The sequence below is a fragment of the Mauremys reevesii genome, linkage group 20 (assembly GCF_016161935.1).
Source record: "Mauremys reevesii isolate NIE-2019 linkage group 20, ASM1616193v1, whole genome shotgun sequence".
In the NCBI taxonomy this organism is placed as follows: Eukaryota; Metazoa; Chordata; order Testudines; family Geoemydidae; genus Mauremys; species Mauremys reevesii.
The window spans coordinates 5605678-5618626 of NC_052642.1; positions in this window are offsets into that span (position 1 = coordinate 5605678).

Consider the following 12949-nt stretch of genomic DNA (forward strand, 5'->3'; position numbering starts at 1 on the left):
AAACTGAGCCAACCCAAACCCACCTACATCTTACTGTCATGGCAGGAGAGATCAATGAAAACTGAACTTCAGTTAGAAACGCCTGTTTTCCATAGTTGTTTTACCATAATTGACCTGCTAAATTCACCCCAACTTAAGGCTACTTTGCAAAGATTGACTAACATTTCAGATGTCAACGTCTCAGTTTATATGCAAGTATGTACAGTTTCCTAATAGGCAAGGCTATCTCCTTAAACTGTTTAAAAGGGCTGATCGGTAGCTGCAGTGGATCTCAGCTTCATTCCTTCCCACTGAAAGCAGCTTAGTTCTCACACACACAGACACACATACATACGTCTCCCCCGGGATAGCCGGGGGCTGTTGTAATAGAACAAATGAAACCTGCGAGGGAAAGTTCTGTGTTCAGGCTTTACTAGAAGGCGATGCTATGATACTTTATACGCTGTTACACTTTCTGGATTCGTCTATTACTTTTGTCCTAGACAATCTTTTCCCTAAACATGACCCTTGCCAGAAGCCCTGGTGCCATCCAATGGCACTCCTGAATTACATTATAGCAAGGCAGTCAAATTGTTTAAAGGTGACCTGCAAAGAAATGAAAAATTGGATTTGTGCCTCCCCTCACACACATTTTTTTCTTTTGGCTAATTTATGATTGATAAAAGAGGTCTGCCTTTTTTTAAAAAAAAATTCTGCTTGTGTTTTATATTTTAGAAATATAGGTCTTGTCTACCCTATTTTTCCTTGTCTACCCTGTTTTTCCCCTCTTTAACTTGCTCAAACACACGAGAAACACGTGGGAGAAAAGATTTCTTGGTTAAAGTTTAAGGGAGGAGGAGGAAGCTCCCAATCTGTAGCTCAGACAAACAAGTTCTCCGGTAAAATCAGACCTGCAGCTTCTAAGATTAAAAAAAAATGTTTAAGCCTTCCTTATCTATAATAAAACAAAAAAACCAATATTTTCCCATTGGTAAGTTCCATTTCACAATGATGCTATTACTACCTTGGTAACACTTTTTATTAAGATGACATTTCTAAAAAAAATGAACTCTAACTAAAGTTTAATTTTTATGACCAAATCCCTGGAATCTTGCTGTCATGATCACCAAAGTCACTTGCTGGAATACAAACTATATCGAGAGCACTTTTGCAATGTGATAGGCTGTGATTTAGCTGTCTAATTACCATTACCACTAAAGAGAGGAGCATTGCTAAGTCATTATCCGCTGTGCTGAAATTGTATGCCATGTACAGTTAGGTTTGCAAAATGGAATGCCATATAACATGTAGAGAGAGAATGGAAACAAATCTACGGCTACCTAGGTACTTACACCATAGCCACTTCGAACTTCACAGTAATAATGGGTAATAGATCCTCCTGCTCCAAAAACACAGGCCTCCATCACTTGAGCTAAAGGCAAATCTCTAGTATCAATATGGGGTCTAGGACACACAGCTGAGTCCAGCCAGTAAAGAGCAGTAGTACATATTCACAGCAATCAATACATTACTCTATGAATAGTCAGTTGTAAATTCTAGGCTTATGATTCTACTGAGATTTCAGAGGACTTGGTCATGGTTTGTGACATCAGCAGAACCTTCTGCTGGAATTGTAATTCTAGAATTAACTGTTGCTTGTTATTTATCCTGTACGCTGCATGTACTACAATGTAATAACATGCTTTGCTGCAGGTGGTTCTAATGTCATCTCTTTGGTACGTCGTACTTATTAATACATTATGTCCCTATTCTTGTTCTCTAGCCAGCTTTATCCCTTAAACTTTTTTAATAAGAAAACTCATTTGTAAATGCTAATAATAAAGCATTTATAAATGTGCTATCATGTAAAAATATCACGTATTAAGCCAATACATAGATTACTATAACCCTGTATCCTGCAGTTTATAACAGAAATTGGTCTAATAAAAGATATTTCCCCACCCACCTTATTTTTCTAACAGCCTGGGACCAACACAGCTACAACAAGACTGCAAACAGTTTATAACACACTTAGTTATAGGTTTTATAGCACTGATTAAATATTTTGAAAAATGTTATAAATGTAATTATTATATTCTACAGTGACTCAGAGAAAATTATATTAGTAATAATAATACTTAGCATTTATATAGCATTTTTCAGCTTCAGAGTGAACTGCAGCTACAAACACTGAATCCTCACAATAGTCCGGTGGGGTGTAGTTATTTTACAGGTGGGGAAATAAGGTAGAAAGCTCAAGTGATTTGCCTAAAGCAACAGAAGGAGCTAGCGGCAGAGCTGGAACATGAATTGAGGAATTCCAGGCTTCCAAGCCCATGGTCAGCCCCCCAGGTAATATTGGTTGGTGTCAGTATTGGGCTGTGAAGCCACAAAACAGGAGAGAGAAGATGACAAGCGCAATAGCATTTTTAATGACGCTCTTAATAAATATTGTAATAACTAATCACATAATTATTTATGAATTAACCTATTTCTCAAAATACCCTTAATACAAAGTGTTACCATTCTCTCTCTTTAAACAAGGTTTAAAGAAGGAACATTTCACCATATACATTTTTACACACACAATTGTGCTTCCTTGGAAGGAAAATTGTTCCCAACTCTTCCTGGTGAGTGTCTTCCCTGGGAGGGCTCAGGCGAGAGCCACATTTCTCTCTGCACTGTGCACCTATTATTCATTGGTCTACATTGGAGGAAATGTACAGACGGTGACGTGAAAGCCTCTAATTAGGAGTCTCTCTCTCTTCCCTCCCATCCCTGCCCCCAGATGTTCTTCATCTGACCTGTTTAGTTTGAGGGTTTCTTGGACTTGGTTTTCCACTTCCCCTTGGGTTTCTTGTTGGAGATTCCCAATGTGTCTGTAAAGCCTGTAACACACTACACCCGTTATGGGAAATCAGATTAAAATCAGGTGCATTTCCCCTTCTTCTGTACCTATGTCTCTGTCATTTTCCTGCGATGTCTGATTGGTTCTGATCCAGTCTGGCAATTCCTACCTTTCTAGAAGCAGAGCTGCTCATGCTGGTCACTTGGTGATGGTGAGGAGTGTGGATATAAGAACAAAGTCCAGCTTTTCTAGTATCCTGTCTCTTGCATGGCCAGCACCAGTTTCAGAAGAAGAGGCAAAACCCCCGCAGTAGCAGATGTGGGAGAATCTACCCCTCCCCCGACCTTGCATTAGATCTGCTCCTGGTCTCTACTGGTTGAGGTTGGCTTAAGCCCTGCTACATGAGGTTTAAAATCCCTCCCCACATTTTGTGTGTCATTAATTACGTTAACTCTGCTCGTTTGATACCGAATCAAATTCTCATGAGCTTTCCAAAACCCAGCAACTTCCTACAGTTTTGTTTTTCTTTTAAAGAATCCCATTCCAGCTCCTCAATCTCAGCAAATTTCTTACTAAGGCAAATTAAGTGTATTGTTATTTTTTTCCCCCTTTGACCAGAAATCAATCTAATGTTGAATCCACCAGGTTACATTTAAAGCACAGATCTTTTAGCTGGTCACATTGAAACTGCAGTGGTTTGAAATCCAACCAAAAGGCATTGCAATTTACAGCTAACACGCGGCTTTTAACTCAGGTTGGCAGCTCTGATTCAACCGCAGGCACTCCTACAGCCTTTAAACTTGAACTGTTAACCTGCATTAGAAGCCAAGCTGCCATGTCATCACTGCTACTTTAACTTGAACTAGCTAACCCAAGTTAAGAACAGTTCTTTTTTTTTTTTGCACTGTAGACATACCCTGTGTGGAGGAGGAACTGATTTTAAAGAATAGTTTTACATTGAAGACTGTATCTTTTTTACTCAGCAGAAATTATTTCTGTCTGGTTTCAGTCATACCCAAGAGAAAGGCTAGTGGAGGTTTGCCTGGTAAAGCACAGCTGGCTTGACACCCTGACATTTATTTCGCGCTCGCTTTCTCTCTTAAAAAGGTCAGTTTTACAAAGCTGAAAACAATTATGAGCCAGATCAGCTGGGAGGACAAATTCAATCAGAAAAATGTGAATGATAATTGGGATTTAAGAACACTTTACGAGCTGTCCCAAAAGACACAAACCTAAAATCAAATAAGAAGGCGGTATAGGCAGTGAGTGTTGTGTTGAGCCATGCAGCACCTTGTATGTAAAGGCAGAAGCACTGTCTGAGCCTGATTCTCCATTGCTACAGCCAGCCAGGACCACCCAAAGGATTCAGCCAGGCCTGGGGCAAAGCAATTTCAGGGGGCCCCTTCTATTAAAAAAAAATTGCAATACTATAGAATACTATATCTCGTGGGGGCCTGGGGCAAATTGCCCCACTTGCTCTCCCCCCACCAGGCGGCCCTGCAGCCAGCTTGGATGCTCATTTGCAGCCGGATAAGGGGACGTTGGTGTTTTACAGCAAATGTGCACAGCTGCGAATGGGATGAGACGGAGAAATCAGACCCACACTGGTTTTTGTCTTGACCCGATTTCCAGGTGGCTGTGAAGGGACCTTTGCCATGTGATGGCCCCTCCACACCACAGGGCGTGACCATGCGAGAATTTGAAAACACTAGCTATGTAACAACCCCCTGCCTGGCATCAATGATCACATAGGACTAGTGAGCACACAGCTCAGCTCTGGAGAATTGAGAGAAGATGGTTCCTGAAGAGAATTTTAAAATGAGGATAGGGAACTCTAAGGGGACAAAATTTCCCAGGTCCAGGCTGCAGTCTGGCTGATCTCCTTAACCCAACCAGGCAAGACCTGCCAATAGCTAGGCCTGGAGCCTGTGAATGACAGCCTGGTTAATAGTAGCAGTTGTTAGATGCATTACAAGTTGGGTATAACTAGCGCTAATTGAGGCAGAGGTTCCCTGGGCCATTGCCAGCCCAGCCTTTCACCTACATGAAACATGCACTCACCACCTGAGCTGACTGAAGACCCTGTTGTATTGAAGACCCCATTGTGAGGCCCTTACAAGCTTGGAACACTAGCTGTAGGGTGACGACACATCAGTAATGTCTCTGTAATCCCTCCCGTGTTGCTACTTAGGGACAAGTCCTCTAGAATGTAAAAGAGAATGAGTGCTTTTCTGTAGGTTTTTAATGAACCATCCCATAGAATTTGAGAGAATTCTATCCTCCAGTGTTCAGAAAAAAAGTTCATTTGGTTTTAGATTTTTTTTAGAGTAATTTCTGAAGGATCCTCTTAATTTTCTGGGTGGTGTAAAGCCCAGTTGGCCGATTTAGGAGAGGCCACTATGGCTCTGCTCCAAAGGCAACAGAAAGACTTCCATCCACTTTATTGGGTTTGGCTCAAGCTGTAGGTGCTGGAGCTCAGAACACAGTGATGCCCAATCCCTTTCCTACTCACTCTAATCACCTCACTTAATTGAACTGCCCAACTGTCATTCCTAACTGCCATGGAACCTTCAGGGGCCCCACATTCCACCTGACAACATCTCCCCCACCTCCCCAGCGTCACTGCCACCAACTGCCATGGAACCTTCAGGGGCCCCACATTCCACCTGACAACATCTCCCCCACCTCCCCAGCGTCACTGCCACCAACTGCCATGGAACCTTCAGGGGCCCCACATTCCACCTGACAACGTCTCCCCCACCTCCCCATCGTCACTGCCACCAACTGCCATGGAACCTTCAGGGGCCCCACATTCCACCTGACAACGTCTCCCCCACCTCCCCATCGTCACTGCCACCAACTGCCATGGAACCTTCAGGGGCCCCACATTCCACCTGACAACCTCTCCCCCACCTCCCCAGCGTCACTGCCACCAACTGCCATGGAACCTTCAGGGGCCCCACATTCCACCTGACAACTTCTCCCCCACCTCCCCAGCGTCACTGCCACCAACTGCCATGGAACCTTCAGGGGCCCCACATTCCACCTGACAACCTCTCCCCCACCTCCCACTGCCACCAACTGCCATGGAACCTTCAGCATTCCACCTGACAACCTCTCCCCACCTGCCCGTCGTCACTGCCACCAACTGCCAACCTCCCCGCCGCCCACTACCACCAACTGCCACGGAACCTTCAGGACCTCCCCATCGTCACTGCCACCAACTGCCATCGAACCTTCAGGGGCCCCACATTCCACCTGACCCCACTGCCACCAACTGCCCCCCGTCGTCCACCACCAACTGCCATGGAACTTCAGGGCCCCACATTCCACCTATTCCACCTGACAACGTCTCCCCACCTCCGTCACTGCCACCAACTGCCATGGAACCTTCAGGGGCCCCACATTCCACCTGACAACATCTCCCCCACCTCCCCAGCGTCACTGCCACCAACTGCCATAGAACCTTCAGGGGCCCCGCATTCCACCTGACAACGTCTCCCCCACCTCCCCGTCGTCACTGCCACCAACTGCCATGGAACCTTCAGGGGCCCCACATTCCACCTGACAACGTCTCCCCCACCTCCCCATCGTCACTACCACCAACTGCCACGGAACCTTCAGGGGCCCCACATTCCACCTGACAACGTCTCCCCCACCTCCCCATCGTCACTGCCACCAACTGCCATGGAACCTTCAGGGGGCCCCACATTCCACCTGACAACGTCTCCCCCACCACCAACTGCCATGGAACCTTCAGGGGCCCCACATTCCACCTGACAATGTCTCCCCCACCTCCCCAGCGTCACTGCCACCAACTGCACCTCCCGCTGTCACTGCCACCAACTGCCATGGAACCTTCAGGTTCCACCTGACAACTTCTCCCCCACCTCCCCAGCGTCACTGCCACCAACTGCCATGGAACCTTCAGGGGCCCCACATTCCACCTGACAACGTCTCCCCCACCTCCCCATCGTCACTGCCACCAAGTGCCATGGAACCTTCAGGGGCCCCACATTCCACCTGACAACCTCTCCCCCACCTCCCTGCCACCAACTGCCACGGAACCTTCAGGGCCCCACATTCCACCTGACAACCTCTCCCCACCTCCGTCGTCACTGCCACCAACTGCCACGGAACCTTCAGGGCCCCACATTCCACCTGACAACCTCTCCCCACCTCCCCACTACCACCAACTGCCACGGAACCTTCAGGGGCCCCACATTCCACCTGACAACCTCTCCCCCACCTCCCCGTCGTCACTGCCACCAACTGCCACGGAACCTTCAGGGGCCCCACATTCCACCTGACAACGTCTCCCCCACCTCCCCGTCGTCACTGCCACCAACTGCCACGGAACCTTCAGGGGCCCCACATTCCACCTGACAACGTCTCCCCCACCTCCCCATCGTCACTACCACCAACTGCCACGGAACCTTCAGGATTCCACCTGACAACTTCTCCCCCACCTCCCCAGCGTCACTGCCACCAACTGCCATGGAACCTTCAGGGGCCCCACATTCCACCTGAAAACTTCTCCCCCACCTCCCCATCGTCATTGCCACCAACTGCCATAGAACCTTCAGGGGGCCCCACATTCCACCTGACAACGTCTCCCCCACCTCCCCGTCTTCACTGCCACCAACTGCCATAGAACCTTCAGGGGCCCCACATTCCACCTGACAACGTCTCCCCCACCTCCCCGTCGTCACTGCCACCAACTGCCATGGAACCTTCAGGGGCCCCACATTCCACCTGACAACGTCTCCCCCACCTCCCCATCATCACTACCACCAACTGCCACGGAACCTTCAGGGGCCCCACATTCCACCTGACAACCTCTCCCCCACCTCCCCAGCGTCACTGCCACCAACTGCCATAGAACCTTCAGGGGCCCCACATTCCACCTGACAACTTCTCCCCCACCACCCCCGCGTCACGGCCACCAACTGCCATGGAACCCTCAGGGCCCCACCCACCACCTGAAAACTTCTCCCCCACCTCCCCATCGTCATTGCCACCAACTGCCATAGAACCTTCAGGGGCCCCACATTCCACCTGACAACGTCTCCCCCACCTCCCCGTCGTCACTGCCACCAACTGCCATGGAACCTTCAGGGGCCCCACATTCCACCTGACAACATCTCCCCCACCTCCCCAGCGTCACTGCCACCAACTGCCATAGAACCTTCAGGGGCCCCACATTCCACCTGACAACGTCTCCCCCACCTCCCCAGCGTCACTGCCACCAACTGCCATGGAACCTTCAGGGGCCCCACATTCCACCTGACAACGTCTCCCACACCTCCCGTCGTCACTGCCACCAACTGCCATGGACCCTCCATGGGCCCCACATTCCACCTGACAACGTCTCCCCCACCTCCCCATCGTCACTGCCACCAACTGCCATGGAACCTTCAGGGGCCCCACATTCCACCTGACAACGTCTCCCCCACCTCCCCAGCGTCACTGCCACCAACTGCCATGGAACCTTCAGGGGCCCCACATTCCACCTGACAACGTCTCCCCCACCTCCCCATCATCACTACCACCAACTGCCACGGAACCTTCAGGGGCCCCACATTCCACCTGACAACGTCTCCCCCACCTCCCCATCGTCACTGCCACCAACTGCCATGGAACCTTCAGGGGCCCCACATTCCACCTGACAACGTCTCCCCCACCTCCCCATCGTCATTGCCACCAACTGCCATAGAACCTTCAGGGGCCCCACATTCCACCTGACAACGTCTCCCCCACCACCAACTGCCATAGAACCTTCAGGGGCCCCACATTCCACCTGACAACGTCTCCCCCACCTCCCCAGCATCACTGCCACCAACTGCCATAGAACCTTCAGGGGCCCCACATTCCACCTGACAACCTCTCCCCCACCTCCCCGTCGTCACTGCCACCAACTGCCATGGAACCTTCAGGGGCCCCACATTCCACCTGACAACGTCTCCCCCACCTCCCCATCGTCACTGCCACCAAGTGCCATGGAACCTTCAGGGGCCCCACATTCCACCTGACAACTTCTCCCCACCTCCCACTGCCACCAACTGCCATGGAACCTTCAGGGGCCCCACATTCCACCTGACAATGTCTCCCCCACCTCCCCAGCGTCACTGCCACCAACTGCCATGGAACCTTCAGGGGCCCCACATTCCACCTGACAACGTCTCCCCCACCTCCCCAGAGTCACTGCCACCAACTGCCATGGAACCTTCAGGGGCCCCACATTCCACCTGACAACTTCTCCCCTGCTACCGTTGCCAGATGTCTGGTTTTTGACCAGAACATCTGGACTAGAAGGGAACCTGGCAGTCTTCAGTCAGAAAAGTCCAGTTGGCCACAGCAGGCAGCAGTGCCCACCCTTTGGTCGGGGGTTGCACTAGGGCCAGGGTACCCCTCCTTGGTAGGGCAGGAGGAATAATCATGTATCCCCTAGGGTGGGCGGTACCCTGGGGTGGGGATGCCCCATGGCACATGGATGGCTGGGGAGCCTGGAGCAACGCCAAGCACCCAGCGTCTTGTTCTGGCTAACTTGGGTGGCACTGCCCCTGGAGTGAGGGGAGGAGAGAGGTCCTGGGCCACAGTGGGGGGGGTGGGGGCAGAATGGGGTGGGGCCACAGGGGAAAGGGGCAGAACAGTGTGGAGCCATGGGTGGGGCTGTAGGTAGGAGAGGCGGAAGGTGTGGGGAGGGAGGCCCCCCCGCTTGCTCTGGCCCAGGGCCCCATGAAACCTTAATCCAGCTCTGCTTCCATTCATGTCATTGCCCAGCGCAGTGCTGCATGCACCAGGGCTATGCCTGCGAGTAGGAAAAATACCCAGCATGATGTGGGGGTCCGCCATTCTGTCCTCGTTAACACTCATGGCCTCTGCGGCCAGGGGGCGGGAAGAGTAGCAGCTGTGGTTGGAGCCACATGGAGGAGCGGCTCTCTGCTCAGCTGCTGATGCCTGACAGAGAGCAGTGGCTGGCTTCCAGACCAGGCTCCGAGAGGCAGGTGCCGCCACTCGGGGAGGAATCCTGTCTGCCCCCCCTTCTGCCCTGATTACCATGGCCCCTCACTACGGGGACCGACCCCTCCCTGACCCCTTGCTCCGGGGACTGATCCCCGCTGTACCCTGATTGGCAGGCTCTGCATCAGCTCCCCCCAGCCTGGCTCTGCAGGTAGCAGGTGAGTCCCGGGAGAAAGGGGAGTGAGCGGGAGGAGGGGAGTGGAGAGCTAAGAGGAGTGAGCAGGGAGCGGGACCTTGGGGGAAGGGGCGGGGCAGAGGTGTATGGTTTTCAGCAATTAGAAAGTTGGCAATCCTATCTCTCCCTCTCCCGCCTCCATCGTCACTACCACCAACTGCCATGGAAACTTCAGAGCCATCAGGTTCCACCTGATAGCTCGGTTACCTCCCCCTCAATGGCCACGGGACCATCAGGGCAAGAACATTCCTGCAGGCAGCTCACCATCTCTTTCTAGCAGCACCTAAGCAGATGAGAGAACATGGCAAAGAATTGTCATCTCACGTTTGTCTATTCCTCCTTTCAGGTTTTGCACTTACCCGGCCCTCCCTATTCACAGATGGCCTTCCTGCTCTATAGAGGGCTATATCTCTGTTCACAAGGGTCTCTTTAGCTGCACACAGCCGCCACTGAATGCATGGATGCTTATGAACACAGAGCAGGTCTGAGCTCCTTTAAGGCCCTCTTCAGCTGGGAACAAGTGGGACCTGACAATGGTGCTGTGTATTTCCTGATAACTGCCACATTAACCCGGATCCGTGCCCCCTCCAGCTAGCCTGTCAGACACAGAGCCCTGAAGAAGGATCCCCCCTGTATCATGGGAAGCTTGTCTTCAAGCTTTAAATCCAGAAAAATGAGTTTCTAACAGGTATAAGACACAAATCTCCAACCCTTTCTCCAGACATCTGCTTCCGACTCGGTTCCTAATCTCCGACTGCCTCATTCTCATGCCACTTGAAACAATCACTAAATTGCCTCCTGATAATGAACCCTGCAGAGAGAACTGTTTTACCCTTCCTGAAAGAGGAGGAGGGACGTGATTGGTGATGAGTCATGGAGGAGAATTACTGTTAAAAGTTTCAAACCCATGTTTCTAAAGACATTATAGAAGCTACAGCAACACTAGGGAAAAAACCCTTTCAGAGAGGGCTGCGTGAAAAATTTCCACAAGCTGTTTTTCAACAGAAAATTGGCTTTTCAACTAAATGAAATTGTTTGCAAAGAGTATTGGCTTTCCACAGAAAATTTTGATTTGCCCAAATGCCCCAAAACTGGAATATTTAATCTAAAAGCCGAAATATGCCATGCCATGGTGCCTGTGGGAGTTGTAATTCAGGTGTCTAAAACTCCTATTCTCCAGAGGCCAGGCTCCCCAATCATGTCCCATGATGCATCTCCAACATGTGACTTCCAGGATGTGCCAACTACCCTCTCCAAGAAGGGAGACCGTGGTGTCTCATGGGAGATGCATTTCGCAATCAAAATGTCTTGGGTCTCAGCAGAAATATTTTACCAAAGCCTCAACATTTTCGGTTAAGACAACCCTGACTTTTCCACCCAGCTCTACTTTCAGACCATTTATCAAGGAGCTTGTAGTTCTGAACAAAGGAAATTAAGCTGTATCCAATACATTTAAATTAAATACAAGTCTGTGATGGCTCTTCTCCATTTTTGTTGGTTCTGTATATTTACGACACTCATCCAACATGGTTATGTTTGTCAAGGTATTCAACTGACCTATCTCGTGAGGCCTGGTCATAAACTAACAGAACCACTCCAAGTGAATGTTTACCTGATCAACTATATAATTTCATTTCATTCTTAAAAGATCCTTCTTGCCAAGTAGTCTTATTCCATGAAAACAACGAGGAGCCCAGTGGCACCTTAAAGACTAACTGATTTATTTGGGCATAAGCTTTTGTGGGTAAAAAAAACCCACTTCTTCAGATGCGTGGAGTGAAAATTACTCAGTTCCTATCCCAGGGACAAATACAGCCCTGGCATTAAGCTGATACAATTCTCAGTGCCTTCCCATTGTACCTGCTCACACCAGGACTTAATCTGGTTCTTGTCTCCATTATTACACTTTAAAGGGGGGGGGCTTGGTTTTAGCTGTAGGTTGCTAAGGGGTGACATGCTTGATGAGATAAGCAATGAAAACACTGATCCTGCAAATTCATCCTATTTTCTGACTGCTGGGGAAAGAACATTTTCACGGGCCTGGTAGGATTTTTCATGTTCAGAGAGATCACCTCCGTGATGCCTCTTTCTCTCTTCCATATTCTTTGTTTTCACTGGGCTGCCACCCATATTCCTTCCCCTTGTTCTGAGACCCACCATCTAGCGGGGAACCAATGAGTTGGGCAATCGAGCAACATAACCCAGGGCTGTAATTCTCAGAATCAGTGATCCCGTACCATGGCTCATACCCACAATGGGGTTGTTAATGTGTTTCTAATGACAGCAGCAGAACATAATGAAAACGGAACACGTGGCAACTGTGTGGGAAATGGAAAGTGTAAAATATCCCAGTGCCGACCTATTGCACTTAGGGTGGAAGATGGTGCCCCCGACACATGTCTCAAGTCAGTTTCAGCCCTGCAGCCTTAAGACTCTTGTAGAGGGTGTATTGAAATTCTCACTGAATCGCTAGTCCGTTGAGATTAGGGTGACCAGACAGCAAGTGTGAAAAATTGGGACGGGGGTAGGGGTAATAGGAGCCTATATAAGAAAAAGACCCAAAAATCGGGACTGTCCCTATAAAATCCGGACATCTGGTCACCCTAGTTGAGATGGAAGCATTGCTCCACCTAGTATTACCTGCACAAAGGGTTATTAATGTTCCTTTCACCCTCACTGAATACAGTTCAGATCTAGATCTTGCTGAGGCCACCTGAAAAAACAACATGGGTGAGCTGTCCAATGAAATCACTCAGCACATGGTTGAACAGCGTCCCTGGCCTCATTTGCCATTCCTCCCCCCCACATCCACAATCTTAAATATGGAGCTGGCCACATCTGGACCTGACTTGTCTTACTGCCTGGACCTGACTGTCCTAGTACCTGCTGCCTCCATTAATGAACAGAAATTTAAAAATCCAGAA